The sequence below is a fragment of the Notolepis coatsorum genome, assembly GCF_963971535.1.
Source record: "Notolepis coatsorum genome assembly, chromosome: 17".
Lineage (NCBI taxonomy): Eukaryota > Metazoa > Chordata > Actinopteri > Aulopiformes > Paralepididae > Notolepis > Notolepis coatsorum.
Window position 1 is genome coordinate 42,025,710 of NC_140181.1, and position 18,652 is coordinate 42,044,361.

The following is an 18,652-nucleotide window of genomic DNA, read 5'->3' on the forward strand; positions in this document are numbered from 1 at the left end:
TTTTCCAGATTTACCAGGCTTAGGCATTTTGTTGAGGAGTTTCTGTTTTTGGATGGAAGTCCTTTAGTTCATTTGAGTCAAAGGGACATTTGGGAACTGAATGAATCCTATGTATTGAATCTGTCATTTGTTCAATGCTGCAGAAATAAATCATTCCCACAGAAAGATCGGTGGTCGTAGCCCATTGTGTGTTCCATTCACAGATTGTCTCTATCCATTTTTCGGATGCAATTAAGTCTTCCCAGCAAATGAAGATGCCATCTACAAGCATATTTTATTATCCCTTCAAAGCAAATGATGTGCAACCTTCTCAAATGTGTTTGTGTTGCTAATGAACCAGAAAGATGAGTCTATTTAAAAACGCCAACGCTAAAGATAGTCCCCCGGCTATTCCTTGTCACAATAAGGCCATTGTCTGAGCAGCCCTCTCAAGCGGAGCCAAGCCAGCTATAGAGAGAAAATCTCCATCAGTCCCACTTGGCAAAACCAGGGACTGTGACATTTGGAAACTTGCTGTGTTCGCTACAGGGTGGGTGTTGTGGAGAGAGAGAGAGAGAGAGAGAGAGAGAGAGAGAGAGAGAGAGAGAGAGAGAGAGAGAGAGAGAGAGACTTGATGTGAGATTATTGCAAAACAGATGTTTCAACTGGTTGAGATGGATCTAACTGCCACTCATTTACTCTGAGACGGTGCGCAGATGTGTGTTTTTCTCCATAGTAAATAAACAGTCCATTTGATGTACAGATGAAATTGTGATCCCAGGGGTTAAGCGTACAGTTGACTGTGTTTAGTATAACTTGTCATATTTGTTTAGGAAACCCAAAGATGGAGTGTTTCCCTCTGCGCAATTGGGTCTTGGTTTCCCCAAACCACGGCATGGATATCATGCACACTCTTGTCTACCATTTTGTAGCAGGGAATTACATAGGGGAAAATATCTGTTTTACTGAACATTCCTGTCTTAGGTCAGAATTCCTGAAAGCCCAACTCACTAACCGATTGGGAACGCTGCAGGAAACTGTAAAAGTTGAAGCAATCATTTTACAGGCTTATAACAAAATCTCACAAGACAGGCCCCACCATGAAAGTACACAGGATGCGGACCAACAGAGAGCAGGAAGATACCACTGACACAGAGACGGAGACGGAGGGGGGGGGGGGGGGGGGTCACTGTTAGTCAGGAAGGTGGTTGGCACTTGGTGCAATTAAGACCTTCAAGTGATGGGAAGCCCCTCCAGCTTCTGTGTATTTTTAGTTTCCTTTAACAGCTTTTATTTATGTCTGGTGTCAAAATCCAGTGCAGGAGGCAAAGTGTGTTCTTGGCTCTCACCCTGGTGTTTGAGGGCCTTGCGTTTATTTGCCTCAAAAGGCCAAGTATAAATCCTAGTGACGAGTATTTTGTCTGTAGCATACTCCCCTCGTATCTGCACTTGACTTTATCTCACTTGTTATCGCTCCCTGTTGGCCAGTTCTTCCCCTCCGGCCAGTTCTTCCCCTCCTCTGATCTTCCCTTTCTGATCCTTGTCCCGCTCCCTCCTCTTCATTCCTCTGCTCCTGCTTAATCTCTGCCTGCTACAGTTTGGCTTTATTTCCAGGAGAGAGTCAACAACATGCCTCTCTTTTTAGTTCTCATAACTGGGGCAAAAACCACAGCACCAAAACCTCAAACCTCACGGTCGCCAAAGGGGTGGAGAATATTGGCAAGAGAAGAGCTGGAGAGTTCCCCAAAAAACTACTGAAATGGGAGTTCCAATAGGGTGTCATGTCCTTCTGCAGCAGGGGGTTTAAATGTTTAGTAACAGCTAGGCCACAGCTATGAGCCAAAGGATCAAGATGTTGTATATGCAGCTATTACCTTGACTGCACAAACAGTACGAAAGTGTTTCACAAAAAAAAAAACTGTCCCTCCTCTCAAATAATTTCTCTGTTTTTCCATATTTCCATGTTATCATACGCCGCACGTTGAGCAAAAGAAATGTCATAAACTATTCCATCTCTTCATTGCCGTCCCCTCCCACGCTGACCTCCTTGCTCTCCGTCTACACCCGATGCTGTCCCACCACAGCCAAAGTGGCCAATCGGGTTTAAAATGTATTTACAATTATCTTTCTACCCACTGACTTCAGCTGATCTCAGCTGTGTCTCAGTTCTCCCTGTCTGCGATGGTACGGGCAGCTAAGTGAAAACAGACCTGCGTTTAGCTTGCATAACGCAACATACCGACTGAGATGGAGTAGAATTGTGCTGTGACACGAGCGCATGGAAACCATTGACAATTTCCATGAAGGCTTCAGTATGTCAAATGCAATGTAGTGTGTTGATGTACTGTTAGTTCCACGTAAGCCAACACATTTCATACTCAGCAGGCTACATACTCATGTATGTACTCCCCCATACGCCCATACCTCATACATACACACAAACACACACACACACACACACCCACCCCCCCCCCCCCACATACACACACACCCCCACCCCCCCCCCCCCCACACCACACACACACACACACACACACACACACACACACACACACACACACACACACACACACACACACACACACACACACACACACACACACACACACTTAGACTTGCATTCTGTAACTAACCTTAACCTTAGCCCCAACCTTAACCATCACACTACAGTAGCTCTTCAAACAAGATCAGGATGTTGAAAATGTCCTGTTATAGTGAGTGTGGAGTCTTGAAATCTCCATATTCTTCACATAAACAAGGTACACGCACGCTCCCATTCAAAAACACGCACACGCACGCACGCTCCCATTCAAACACATGCACACGCACGCACGCTCCCATTCAAACACACGTACGCACGCATGCACGCACGCACGCACGCACGCACACACACACACACACACACACACACACACACACACACACACACACACACACACACACACACAAACACACACACACACACACACACACACACACACACACACCGGTTCACACGAACACATACCAGTGTAAAGTTGTTCCAGGTGGGGGTATACTGTGAGTATGTAGGTGATTTACAACTCAGAGGACTGACTGTACAAAGAGGAGGAGGAAGAGGAATCCCATCTGTGGTCATTATCCAAACAGTATAGTGCGAGTGAACACTGACCAGAGACCACACTGATGCATGTTAACACAAGTTCAGTCAACAGAACCCAAAATGGCCTCTTCACATACATGAAAAATGTATGTGTTGTGTGCCTGGCTTACAGTGATGGAGCCAACTGTATGTGAGTTGCAAATGTTGGAATGTTGGACTTTGTCACCAAGGGCATGAAGGTAACTTATGTGTCAACAGTGCAGTGGTTAATGGATTTTGAATGTCTTACCTGCCAAATTGCCAATGTATTTTTATATTATTATTTATTTATGTATTCTAAAGTGTTGGTTACCTCTGGAAGTGGCTATGAGAACTGTAAGGAAGTGGCTATGAAAACGAAGATTATTCTATAACCCTAGTTATATGAGTATAGCGAGCTCTCTGCTCTATTGGAACTATCCCTTTAATCATTCTATCAATGAAAAAACTTTCTCGACACCTACTCACCTCTGCCTGGCCACACCCACATCCGCTCCTATCTAAGCGGGGTCGTGGCCACACAATCAGCTCCTTCCCAAATCTTTCACCACCAAAAAGTGAAGACCGTGGGGTCCTCAGTGAGTCAGAGCAGAGCGCTCGCTATACTCATATAACTAGGTTATAGAATAACCTTTGTTATAAATCGTATAGCTTTACGCTCTGCTCTATTGGAACACAGAAGCTGAGCAGAGTGAAAAGCTCGACAGATGTACCCGCTGAGGCCCCCTACAACCATCAGAATACCGGGGAGGATCCGAGCCCCCCGGCCCCTCCTAGCGGGGGACGGGAGGGAGATCGGCCCGTGAGGACTTACCTTTGTTTAGAAGGGCCCGCGACCACTCGAGCGCGCATCGCACATGCCACCAGGGAACGGACGTGAAGCAAAAACAACATCACAGGGTCGGGGTTCAAGAAACCAAACCCTGCGGCAAGGCCGTAGCAGCGGAGCGCAGAGGAGGTCCCAGCCCTAGGACAACCCGAGGACTAGGACCCCCTGAAAAAGGAGCCTGGTGAGGCCAACGAGGCTGCGGCATCGAGACCCCACCAGACGGTCACTGGTGACACCACCCCCCACATCGCCAGCGTATCGGACAGGGCCTAAATCAAGTGAAGGCCCTTCCCCCTTTGGCACGTTGCTCTGAAGCGCTCTTTTTCAAAGAGGCTACCCCCCACACAATACTGTGGGGCCAGCTGGCGTGCCGGGGAGACAACCCTCCAAGGAGGTTGATCCCTCAATCCAGGTAACAGGTCCCAAGAGCAGAACTCAACCTGTGCCCGGAGCACTGCAGACTAGACAGGCGCCTAAGGGGTCTACTGTAAAAACAGTACCCCGGGGGAAGGGGTGTTCGGTATGCTGTGCACCATGTCACAATCTCCACAAAACCCGACCCCACCAATTTATTAATCCAGCGGGGTCGAGGTTCAGAGAAGAGGTTGACACAATTGGCAGACGTCATGAAAGATGCAGGGGCATACTCTCTGGCAGACGGGGTCAGGCCCGGCCTCAACCCGAGAGTCGACTCTGCTACCAACACACCGGGGAGCCAACCACCCCCCTATGTTTAGTTTAACAGGAGGCGGTTGCTCCCTTAACCCACTAAGAAACCCCAGAAACATAACTGCGCGTATACACAGGCTATACAAGCAGTTCAAGCGTTTCAGGTTTCAAAAGGGTTAACCCAGGCCAACAGGTTATCGAGGACAAGGCCCGACCTGGGCCTGGCGGACCGGGACCTACACAGGGATGCATAGAGGAGTTGACAGCCCCCTCCCATCCCCAGCTTAGCAGGAAGGGAGGGATGAAACAAATGCCTGACAGGGAGACTGACAGGTAGGAGGACCAACCTCCTGGCCAATCAGTGTCGTAAAGGATACAACAATATCCGAAAAGGGGGGGGGGGGGGGGGGTAGGGATGGGAATTGATAGGATTTTATCGATACGATTCCATTATCGATTCTGCTTATCGATTCGATTCTTTATCGATTCCCTTATCGATACCTGATCAATTTATAATTTAAATAAATAAATTGAAAATGCAACAGAACTACATTTAGTCATTTAGCTGACGCTTTTATCCAAAGCGACTTACAAGTTCTGTACGACAAGCCATCAGGAAGGGCACAACTCTATCAGCTGAGCAACAATGTTCATCAAAGTGTTGAGTGCTAAAGTGTAGGTTAGTTTATTAGGACAAGTGCATGACAGTACGGTTAGTTAGGGTTAGATATATTTTTTTTTATTCAGATAATGGTTGAAGAAGTGCGTCTTTAGTTGACGGCGAAAGATTGGATGGGTTTCGGCTGTCCTAACTGGGGTGGGTAGTTCATTCCACCATTGTGGGGCAAGGACTGAGAATAGGCGACTTCTCTTTGATGACCCTCCCGGAGCTCGGATAGGAGTAGGTCTGAGGCGGCCAGAAGATGCAGAGCGTAGGGGTCTAAGCTGGTTAGAATAACATGCAACTTGACATTTCTGATTGTCATTTATTGTTGAGCCCCCATGTCAGAAAAATACAAAAACTGTAAAAAATAAAACATTAACTATAGCCTACACTTAAATAAAATAATGTATTTGAGATTCTCTTAAAATGTATTTATTTTTTTATTCTTAAACTAATTTAATCTATTGAATAACAGGTTGTTATTCCTCTGACTTCTGTCTCTCACTCACACACTCTCTCTCTCACACACACACACACACACACACACACACACACACACACACACACACAGAGAGAGAGAGCTCCCCGGGCCCCTGTCCTATAAGGTATTGGCTTGTGTTGCTACACGGACACATTTGTATGTTTCACCACTGTACTTCCTGGCTTACAGTCTTGTAAACAAACATTCCGTCTCTCATTATATGTGAACTAAAGAGTACAAGGTTTACACAACAGCCCCCACCTGCTGTTTTATTGTATTTGTACCTGTACTATCCGCTGTCAGCTGTTTATCTCTCTTTGTGAGCTTGATTAAATAGCGTTAGCTCACGTTAGCTCCGCGGCTAATTTTAGCTCAGCCTGATCTAAATCAATGACTAGGTTCTAAAGCATTCAAGTAGTTTTCACTGCACATAGAAGTAGCCAAACAGCAGGAGCATTTCGGGAGCATATTACCAAAACCCAGGCAATTTCGAGCCATTAAGGAATCAAATAGAGTCTGCCATGGCTACATGCTAACGGCTAACATTATTGCGCAACTGTAGGCAGCGATAAGGGAATCGAAAGTCACGGGAGCCACACGGTTCCAGGCATCGGCCAATTAGGAACCGGTTCCCAACGGGAACCGGTTTTCGATTCCCATCCCTAGGGGGGGGGGGTTATCAGTCCACCCCTCATGACCCCTCACCTCCGATACGATGCAATAACAAAGCAGAGCCGTGACACCATGAAAGCGCATATACCTGCTAGGGTAATAGCTTCACATTCTGCACGCCAGCCACAGACGATAACCTCGTTTGTGCAAAAAACGGGCTTTATACACGGCTCACGTTTATGTGCGAAAAACTTGCCACCCGAAATGTATATCTTTACCCTTAAGTAAAGAAAAAATAACAGACCAAAGAGAGGGACCAAAGGACCTCGGTTCAAATGCTATATATGCACAACTTCTGTAGGCTAACACCCAACCCAGTTGTGGACTCAATGCTACGTGTACTTAAACGTAAAACACGAACACACACAACCCTCTTTACACAATAAAAGGCATAAGTTCACTCTCACTACCGTGAGAAGAATGCTGTCTTATAGGAAGAGAGAAGACATAAGTCCTCGACCAAGTGCTAGCTACAGGCCTTGCTAAGTTTATACATAATAGCGACCAAAGCAATTTTCAGAGAAAACTGCACCACTCAAGCAAGAGCGCAACCCCAGCATTAGCTGTGGGTTTTAAAATTTGCATGTATCGTATCCCCAAATATACAGTGAATCAACACACGTTTTGTAAACAAAAAATAGTCCCTCTCCAGGAGGGACCCTTTATTTAATAACAAAATCATATTTGAGGGGGGGGGGGGGACAGAGGCAAACAGGGGAAAGTCACTAGCGTCGCCCGCCGCGTGCAGGATGCCGTTTGCCCCCACGGGCAGCCGGCCCGGAGGGACGGTGCTGAGGAGCCGTCTGGCCACGTCGATCCCTACCGTTCCCTCCGGGCGCAGGACGACTGGCTGCAGCGGTAGCGGCTCTTCCTCCACTCCTGGCCTTCTTCCTTGGAGGCCCAGCAGCGGCGGTGGTGACGGTGGCGACGGCCGCAGACCTCTGACGGCGTTGTCTCCGCCTCACGTCTCCAGTCGCAGTGGCATCGGGTCGGGGAAAGTGGGGTTGGAGCACGGAGCGCTCCTCCTCCATCTCTCTGCAGGCCGCCGTCATCTGCTGCATAGCCAACCCCAAAAGTCCAGCATCGGAGAGGGGGGCCGTGAGCAGTGGGATCCTCCTCTGGTCCGGTACCCCCGCCTGCTCCAGCCAAAGGTGGCGCTGGATGAGAGTGGCCAGGGCGCGCTCCTTCCCGGCGGCTATCGCCTGCAGCTGAGTCAGGTGCAGGATGGCTCCAGCCGCCTGGGCGTGGAGGTACCGTTGACGGTCGTCCAGTACCACCCCGCCCACCATCAGCCCCGACATGTAGCACGCCAGCTGCACAATGTTGGAGGTTGCAGCCAGGCTCTGTGTCGAGGCGATGTACACCTGGTCACTCCACATAGCCAACTGCCTAGCCGATCTCCCCTGGGTAAATGGCTTACGTAATGGCTCCCACACCATCTCGGGGCAAAGGATGGATGCCATCGGGCTATCAAGTTGAGGCACCCCGTCCCTTAGCCCCTGGACCAAACCCACCACCCGCGTGACTGGCACGTAGGTGGGGGTAAGGCCGACGATGCGGGAAATTACCTGTCCCCGCGCCACGTAAGCCTCCATTGATGGGAAGAATGGGCAGACAACACCTGCCTCCCTCACAGGACGGCGTTGCCAGAGATGACCTATCATGTCATCGGGAACAGGTGCCGGCAGTGGCTCGAGGAACAAGGCAAGCAACTCCCCTTGCATAGCTTCTTCCACGTCACTCGCGTGCCTCGCGTTCGGGAGGCTGCACACACTGTCTCCAAACGATAAGCGGGAGCCAGCATCCGATGCGGCAGATAGCAGGGCATCTCGTCTCGGGGTGGAGACTTTAACCCAGTCCCGGAGCATGAGGGTCCCCAGGAAGACGTAGCACTCTCTGCCACTCCCCGAGGGGGAGAGTGTCTTGTCTCCACCGGGCCTTCGAACAAGAAACCCCCCGCCTCCTCCATATAATCCTCAGTTTCCATCGGATATGGAGGCGGGGGAATTCTCGCTCGGAGCCAGCACAACACTGCCACTAGGCCGTTCACCCCCACTGTTCGCCGTCATAAGACGAGAACGAGCCGAGGCGAAGAGTCTGCGGCGCAAATCCTCGGCCACCAGAGGAACTGTCGGCCTATCGGCCGACTGCTCTCCGGCGGGGGAACCAGAGCCGGAACTCGGCCACCTCACAGGAGATGGGAGCTCAACGGCCCCTTCGGCGAAGCACACTCCCCTCCGGGCGCAACCGTGGAGCCAGGAACAACGCACGGAGGACGCCGCGACAGTGAAGCGCTGGTGGAGGGTAGAACTGTAGTCGTCTAGGCCCTCCGGTGGTGAAGACATTATCGCTTTATTTTCTCGAAAATTTGTGAGAGAGAAAAAACAATGTCAACGCAGCTCCTTTACCAACTAACTACTTTTAGGACTAAACTAAAGTGGTGATATACACGAACTTCATGGTGGTGAAAGTAGGGAAGGAGCTGATTGTGTGGCCACGATCCCGCTTATATAGGAGCGGATGTGGGTGTGGCCAGGCAGAGGTGAGTAGGTGTGTACATGTGGAGAAAGGTTTTTCATTGATAGAATGATTAAAGGGATAGTTCCAATAGAGCAGAGCGTAAAGCTATATGATTTATAACTGTAAAGGCCTCTGAACATGATCATCAACAAAACCGCTTTGTGCTGGTGTCACAGGTTGAGGCAATCGAACCTGGACACATAATAGTAAGTTTCCAGACAATGCAAACAGAGATAACGGGTGGAAGGCAAGAACATACATTTTTATATATAAAAGAAATACATACAGTGAAATAGGAAATGTCCTTTTTTGAGGCTGAGCGTAGTTGATCTGCTATAGCGTAGTTGGGTTGGAAGTAGTTGGTTTTAGCGTTAAACAAATCTGAAGAACTGTCATGAAGCATAGCAGGAGGTCTGCGTCATTGATGTGAGACATCCTCGTGGAACCAGTCCATAGCTCCTTCCTGGTTTTAAATCCCAGGTGTCAGCTCATGATGTCATGATAATGATCCTATAGGGCAGGGATCGGCAATAGGCGGCCCGCGGGCCGACATTGGCCCGCCAGCAATAATTTCTGGCCCGTCAGATTATTTTGAGAATATGATATTTATGTGACGCGCGGGAAATATTCACTCGGGACGCCAGGGTGTCTTTTATTGTGAAGCTGTATCTATCTACCGGTAGTCATCATGTCTGTCACTATAGCCAATTGAAATGCTAGAAATGGTCACGTGGACTGGGAGAACCAATGGAATAGTCCCACCGGGCCTGTGTATATTTCCCGAACGCACGTTCACTTCCGCGTTCGAGATGCGAGCGAGTTAAAAAGAAAACGGGGAAATATAACGCTTCTTTTAATAAACAGGAGCAATACTTAAAATACGGGTTTATCGCAACAGGTCGGTGATTCTTGCGTGCCGAGCCGACGTCCTCTCTGCATAATATGTGGCGACAACAACAACAACAACAACGAGGCAATGATGACAACTGTGTTCAAGTTGGCAGATAAAGTTCAGATAAAGCATTCAACGCCAATCTGGAATTGGAGGGCGGCGAGTGGATATGACATGTTTCAAACATTAGCAGGGATTTTGGAGGACTTAACAACAAACAAGGTATGGTGAGTCGTGTTTTCATGCATTTTGATCTGTGTTCATCACACGCCGCTGTGATCTGCAACAGCTGATCTGCTGTTCATGATGAATGAATGAATGAATGAAAACTTTATTTAACAGATTGCAGAATGGGTTATGGGTACAATACAGTACGGCGCAATACACACAATTGTTAAGGGGATGCAGACCAGAGAAAAACGTTTGTCTTTTTTCAATATCAGTATATTAAATTAGCCATTGTTTTTGATCCTGGCCCGCCAAGCAACGGCTTGGGGAAAATCTGGCCCGCGGCGAAAACTAATTGGCGACCCCTGCTATAGGGAAGCTCGAAGGGACAGCAAAGGGAGGGGAGAGAGGCAGGCACAAAAACACACCAACCAATCCACATGAAAAAGAACAATGGGCCTCATTCACCAATACTCTCTTACTGTAACTCTCTCTTATATTTTCTTATATTTTTTCTTAACTCATTCCCCGCCAACAACGATTATACTCATTATTGGGTGCCATCGCTTGAACGCCAACAACGACTATACTCGTTATTTGATTGTTTTTCCTTTTTTTTCGATTTTAATATTCTATTCAATGTCATGGACCTGTATGTTGCCATAGGAAGGGATTTCGAGATCGCCAAAGTGCAATACCGGCCGCATCCTGCCAGATGGCAGTGTAGCCCACCCTTTGAAACCTTATATCTAACTCTGTGTTACACTCAAATGTCTCTGAGCGCTATATTTAGACGGAGCCGAGTAAGTCGCTTCATCCGACCACTTGGAAACACATCTAGCACACTCGATCCCTAAATTGTGCCAAATTATGTCCGGAACCAGATGGACACCAATACTGGAAATCGCGATCAGACAATTGGAATATTCTTTTTGGAATACCACCGACCACAGGTAAGGACTATCTGACATCAATTTCAGCTTGATCCAACAATGTTTTCATATCTATCCAGCTGATCGGCTTCTGTAGTGTTCAACACGAATGGCGTTACTGGCCATCAAAGCATAAAGAAACGACCCCCCCCCCCCCCTTTCATGCATTCATGATGAAACATGATACTTATTATATACATTTGATTCGGAAATAGTAGCGTGTCCAGGCAAGAAACGCCAACACTTATAGTAGAATTCACGTTGCGCCCTATTACTCGCTTCCCAGGAATCATCCCGGATCACTCTGAAATTATACTTATATTCACCACGGGATAGCGCGCGAACGTATGCATGGAAAAATCTCTATTCTTTTTTCATCTCTTTTTTGCATCTTGGACGGAAGAAAGTCACTGTCAAATGACCATAGTATTGTCCCCATAGCTATAATATAGAATATAGATATAGCTCTACAAACAAGGTGACGTACTCCTATCTTTAAAGCGTGGCATAGCTAGAACGGGACCCAGAAGAGGCGGGACTCAGAAGAAGCTTCTATCCCGAGGCCATCAGGCTGCTCAACGAACAATAAACACTATGCAACAACCATCAAATGCACACAGCACACACATCCACACGCACACACTCACTTTAAACAAACAACACACTGCAGCACCCACTCTCCACACTTTAGATCACCTAAACACACTTTATATTTATTGGTAAAGGATTTGCACTACAACTCGTACACCTTACTGTAAATTGTACCTAAATTGTACCTTATCCCATTTCTGCTTTGCACTATATAGTATTGTATATTAGTACATTGCATAGTATATTGTATATTGTATGGTAACTCAGTTACTTCTATTCTGCATCGAACATTGTACATATGTCTATACTGAACACTGTGACCTCTATTTTTACTTCTATTTTACATGCTATACTATTTTATTTCATACTTATCTTGTCTAGCACAGTCTCTGGAGCGTAACAGTAAGAAGCATTTTGTATAAAAGTATTCTGTACTTCTGTATGACAACTATTAAAGAAACTTGAAACTTGAAACTTGGCTAATCCCTGGCGCTGAATGAGTTAACTGTCTGTTAAGAAAAAAATAAAAAAAAGCCACTGCCGCATTCATCAACCCGTTCTTAACGTCCAAATCTGTTCTTACCCATAGGTGTGTTGAATGATGAATCCCACTCATTCTTAAACTGAAATGTGCGTTCTCGTTCATTGAATTTGCATACAGACATGCCCCGCCTCATAAGGCGAATGAGGCGTGTGCAAAACAGAGAGGGCCGTATGCAAAGCGTATGCAAAACAGAAGAGGTTCGGCATTGCAATGCACCATGCTGATCCATTCAACAGGTAGCGCAGAAGCGATTTGTGACTGATCTCAAAATGAGATTAAATTAAAATGTATTATTATTATACAGCACAAGTACAATACACCATCCAACCAGAGTGGATAAATAAATAAATGCTCCATAAATAAATAAATACGTGGGTTTATTTATTAGTTTGCAGTGTGTGTGTAATGCTCACGATGCCTCATAAATGCAAAACATTATTGTTAATGCAAAAATACAAATATTGTTGTATTTATTATCATTATAATTATTTAATTCCACGGATGTCTAGTATTGGCAATCCCCAATGACTTGTCCCAGAGAAAGCTGTTGAAAACAGGGCACACATCAGTCTGTCCGACTTAAGACTGCCTTTTCGAGTTCATAAATCCTACAACGAATTTACAATACGAAGCCGTTCGAGAATGCTGAATAAGTACGTAAATCGAGTTACGAAGGAATTCCTTGGTAACTTTTACATATGTCCATTCGAGAATGAGGACCAATATGTACTGTGGTAGTATGGATGTTATAATAGCTTTCAGCACTCTCGGAAGCGTGCAACTTAAAGTAGGTTAGGAAATACCTGACCTGTCACCTATCTCTCTCTGAAAGGTCCCTGTGGCTAAAACCCAGAGTGCGCTCAGAACTTGTAGGTGTGGAGGCACAGGATTTGACCGGCGTGTGTTGTGTCTGAGTTGAGGCTCCAGAGTATTGCATACATCTAAAAGGACCGCTCTTGGCAATCTGAAACGGCTAAGCAGCCACTCATCTGGCTCTGCAAATAGATCTAGATGATCTCTAAATATGCGTTCTATGCATACAGGCTGGACGGCCAGAGCATCTAACTGTTCTAACAGCAATATATAATCCATTTCAGAAGCAGAACGCACAGAATAAGTTCCGGGTTTTTAAAGTCGTATTTGGGGGCAATTGACCAATGGTAGTATTTTTTTTCTTTTTCTTATCTGGGTAAGAGTTTCTTATCTGGGTAAGATAAGCTCTTGACCACTCTTAAAATTTGGTCTTGCCTAAGAGAAAAACAAAAATAAGAAAACATTGCTGAATCCCAGGTAAGAACAAAATAAGAAAAAATGTGAGTTAAGAACAAAATAAGAGGAAATCTGTTCTTATGTCGCTTCAATGAGGCCCAATGTCTGAAGCCTCCCCCTCAGAGATCCCAACTCCAGCTGTCCCATGTTAACATAATCACAGTCAATGTCAATGGTCTCTCTAAGGCTGGCACACAACCCGGGGCAAAAATAGTAGCCACAAGTTCAGTTACAAAAATAACTAAAATAAATAGTCAATAGCAGGACTGAGCCATAGTTCTCCCACGGGGAGAGCTGTGATGCCCAACTAAGCAGCAGTGCTACCCTTGGAATGGCACACAGCTCAAAATTGCCACCAACCACTGCACTCAATGTTCAAATTATTTCAACTTTGACCGCGCTTACAACTGACCTTGCAAAGTGCTACAAATGAGAATACAGCTATGTGATGTAAGCGAAAGCAACTCCCAAAGTGGCAAACTAAGAGACAAACTCCCTTTGTTTTGGAGTTTAATGTCATAGGTTGATAGGACAGTGCTACCCATTCAACCCCCCTCCCTGCTTTAATATAAAAACTATAATTTATAGTTTTTAAAGAGCCAGAGGCTCCTTAATCACCAGAATAACTGACATTCTTGCTTGTTGGTTGTCCTTAATAGGACGTGTGTCCAGATAGCACAGACAACCTCTATAAACATTCGTTGGAATGTTTCGAACTGAACACCTTTTAAATGCTTTCTCGTAAAAAAACGAAAAAAAAACGAAGGAACAGGTAGCCCACGGGATACACCTGATAAGATAACGGGGAGACTTTAAGCCCTACTGATTTTTTGTTTTTGGGAAAAGTCCAGAGATATGACGCCTGCACACAGCCTTTAGTTATTGAGTTTGTTGGAGACAGGGAAGGGAGCGCTACAGTTGAGGGGAGGGGAGGAGGGGGGGGGGGGGGGGGGGGGGGCACGGAGTGAGGGACTGAAGGCTGCTGCAAGAGCGCACTCGCACTTTCATTCAAGAGCGCCTGGGGTTTGGATTGTATTTATATAGGCTACAGAAAGTAGGCTAACTGCTGTCGACAAAAATAGTAGCCACAAGTTCAGTTACAAAAATAACTAAAATAAATAGTCAATAGCAGGACTGAGCCATAGTTCTCCCATGGGCCACGGGGAGAACTGTGATGCCCAACTAAGCAGCAGTGCTACCCTTGGCATGGCACACAGCTCAAAATTGCCACCAACCACTGCACTCAATGTTCAAATTATTTCAACTTTGACCGCGCTTACAACTGACCTTGCAAAGTGCTACAAATGAGAATACAGCTATGTGATGTAAGCGAAAGCAACTCCCAAAGTGGCAAACTAAGAGACAAACTCCCTTTGTTTTGGAGTTTAATGTCATAGGTTGATAGGACAGTGCTACCCATTCAACCCCCCTCCCTGCTTTAATATAAAAAGTAAACTATAATTTATATTTATACCACATGTTCATTGCTTCCTTTCGGTAACTATGAGTACTGTGGTGGAAAGTAGCTGAAGCTGAATAACTTACTCAGTCAGAGGAGACCCGGTTAATGCAATTTATTAACTCAGTCTATCAATACAAAATAGTCAGAGAATGGCTGGATGACTCTCACACGAGGTGACTAGCTAAAACCCGGAATGAGAGACCCCCCACCAGATCTTCCAACATCTTTATACCTACAAAGTAGGGCTGGGCGATATGGCCTAAAAAAATCCCAGATTATATTTTTTTTAAATCCGATTTACCATTTTTATCGTTTATTGTCTCTTGAGAGCTAAAAAAACATTGTTTTTATTTGACACAAAAAAATCAATCAAAACCAAGATGAATGTCCCTATTGGGATTAATAGTGCAATAACTAGCTTTTTCACCATACTTCACTTAAAACAAATAAAAGGTGCCTCTTGATCATCAAACAAGAATGAATTTCCCTATTGGGATTAATAAAGTGCAAATCGAACTTTCACCAAACATCACTTTTTGTAAAATAATTTTCTTTCTTTTTTTTAAATCGATTTTAATTTTTCAAAATCATCCTAAATCATTAATTCGATAATATCGATTAATCACCCAGCCCTACTACAAAGCTGAAAGGAGGGTTTATTGGGGTTAAGAATGGGGGATGAGGGTAGGGAGGGAAGATGGGTGAGGGAGATCAAAGAGAGGTAGGGGAAGTTTTATCTACCACAGTACCTAGGATTATCATGACTAGGCCAGGGTACCAGTGCCACCCAAACCATTCTACTGGCTGCATTCCTCGTCACCAGGCTGCACTGTGTTCCGGCCACCAGTAAGCAGTCCGAAATTCGCAGATTTCCTATTCCTGTATCCCGTTTTGTTTTCCACACATTATAATAACATTTCAAAATAAAGATTCACCTCTGTTACACCTTCATCTGTTGTCCTGCTGTGTTACTGTGTTGGGAACCTGTGGAAACTAGTCCAGGTCGATCTCCTCAACATTAAAAACTGTGTTAGGGTGGCGTCTAGTTTGGAACCCAAGAGCAGAACACAAGGCACAGGAGAATGAGGCGGTTTAGGGTATTTAATACCCTATTTAGTACCAGGCAGATGACAAGGCAGATAGTGAAATGTACAACAAGGGTGAGGAAGGTCACTTCATGTGCCCCCAGGCAACGTCCAGGCTGGTGATAGTATGGCAAATAGTATCGCATGATACATCTCTGTGATGACAATCAACAAGATATAGCTGTTGTTACAACCACAGCCAGGGTCTCCCTCTCTCCTGTCTGGCAGCAGGTATCCATGCCCTTATATGGGCTGCTTCCTGTCTCCTCATCCCCACGCTGTCTACCTGGGTCATCCTACACACCTGAGACTCATCACGTCATCACCGAGCCTGGATATGAGGCCTGCACTCCTGCCACTCCTCGTCCGAGTGTTGCTTCACCTACCGTGGTACTCGGACTCTAACCTGTATGTGTAACAGGGAAGCCTGTGGGTATGTCCACAGTCACGGAAACAGGGGTGTTGACGAGTGACTGTGGCATTGCGGGCTGGTAAGTTAAACTCACTTCCTCATAACAGGGTTAACAGACGCATAGGTACGGTAGTTAGGAGTGAATTCACTTCTTAGTGCAGCGGCCTGTGTCGTCGCCCGCGGCGCGGGAGCCCCCTGTTCGACTCCCCCTCGGGACATTAACATTTAACATCAACACAACGCAGACCAATATGATCCGTCACATATGCTTCCACTGTCTCTGAACCTGCCTTGTTCTAACCTTGCTCTCTCTGAGTAGGATGGCATACCCCCGGCCTACCCCCCACCCATGGACGTCACCAGCCTGGACGTAGGTTGGGATCACATGGAGTGACCTTCCTCTGTACATTTCACTATCTGCCTTGTCAATGCCTGGTACCTAATTAAACACCCTAAACCGCCTCATTCTCCTGTGCCTTAATTGTGTTCTGCTCATGGGTTCCAACCTAGACGCCACCCTAACAGCTGTGCCCTACCTCATGGAGAGTGTTGATGGTATGTACAGTAGGCAGCTGTAGACTCACCCAACCTGGCCCTAACCATTCTTTCACCACAATAGGTTGGTCAGGTGAATTTGTACCCAACAGAACAGATTGTTCACATAGTCTTCTCAGTGGTGTGTGTGTGTGACTGTGACCCGCCTTTAATTCAGCGAGTTCACAGAGTGACTCATCTGCAAACCAATCAATCACTAAGATCAAATTTAGAGCACAATACCCACAGCTGTATGGGGGGGAGACTTCCCAGCGACGGCCAACATGTCTCCAGCACTTGGCCAGAGGCCGAAGCTCGAATTTCAAATTCTTGTTTCGTACCAATCTCATCTGAGGCTTTTGGATTGAATATGTAGGGCAGAGACAGCATCACGACACGTCCACAGATTCAGTGTTTAGTTACTACTTGTAGGTGTGTGTATTGGGAGGGGTGTGTCTCTGGTCCATGTGGAACAATAGATGTAGTTTGGACGCGATGCGTCATAGAGGAATCTAGACCTTTGCTCCATCCCACTGAATTCCCACTTCCTCTCCAATCATCTCCTCCTCCTCCTCCTGGGCCCGTTCTCTCTCTTTTTCACTCTTTGTTTCTTGTTGTTTCTCTCTCTCTCTCTCTCTCTCTCTCTCTCTCTCTCTCTCTCTCTCTCTCTCTCTCTCTCTCTCTCTCTCTCTCTCTCTCTCTCTCTCTCTCTCTCTCTCTCTCTCTCTCTCTCTCTCTCTCTCTCTCTCTCTCTCTCTCTCTCTCTCTCTCGCGCGCGTGCGCGCGTGACAGTAGCTCGGGAGGTAGAGCAGTCGTCTGGTAATCCATAGATTCGTGGTTCGATCCCCGCTCCAGCATGTCAAATTGTCCTTGAGCAAGACACTTAACCCCTAACTGCTCCTGATGAGCAGGTTGCCACCTTGCATGGTTGCCTCTGCCGTCAGTGTGTGAACGTGTGAGTGAACGGGTAATATGTGAGGAACAAATTATAGCTATAATTAAGTGCGTTGGATAAAAGCGCTATATAAATGCACCATTCACCATTTAGATGCACACACGTACACTCACACAGACACACACAAGTCAAGTGTGCGTACATGTACATTATGATTCAGTACAGAATATCATAACTATTTTTACGAGGGGGGTTATAATGGAGAGAGGGAAACCAATGATGAGAATGATCTTACACATTCTCTCATTGGACTCATTTCTAGTGAATGAAATAGTGAAGTTAAACTGTTCTTCATTTAGCTTGAGGCCCCCTGGAAGCCCATCAAGGACTCCTGAGGGCCTCCCGGACCCCACATTGACAACTGCTGTTCTATAGCCCGCACCATTCAACCTGACAGTGAGATGATCCACACAATGCACTTTCCTCAGAGATCATCCTCTATCTTCAACGCCTGTACAAGCTTGACATGATGTGAGACATTATGCTTGACACATGACCTTTCAGGGGCCTACATGTATGTGCAACCCATTTCTGTTTCACTCCAGGGAGTCCAGGCCAATGTGTCTACTGTCTGTACTGTTTCAATATACACTCCTGGTGGTTTAAACAGTGCTCATACTCACCCTCCCTGCTGCCAGAGGCTCCTTGATCACCAGAATAACTGACATTCTTGCTTGTTGGTTGTCCTTAATAGGACGTGTGTCCAGATAGCACAGACAACCTCTATAAACATTCGTTGGAATGTTTCTAACTGAACACCTTTTAAATGCTTTCTCGTAAAAAAACGAAAAAAAAACGAAGGAACAGGTAGCCCACGGGATACACCTGATAAGATAACGGGGAGACTTTAAGCCCTACTGATTTTTAGTTTTT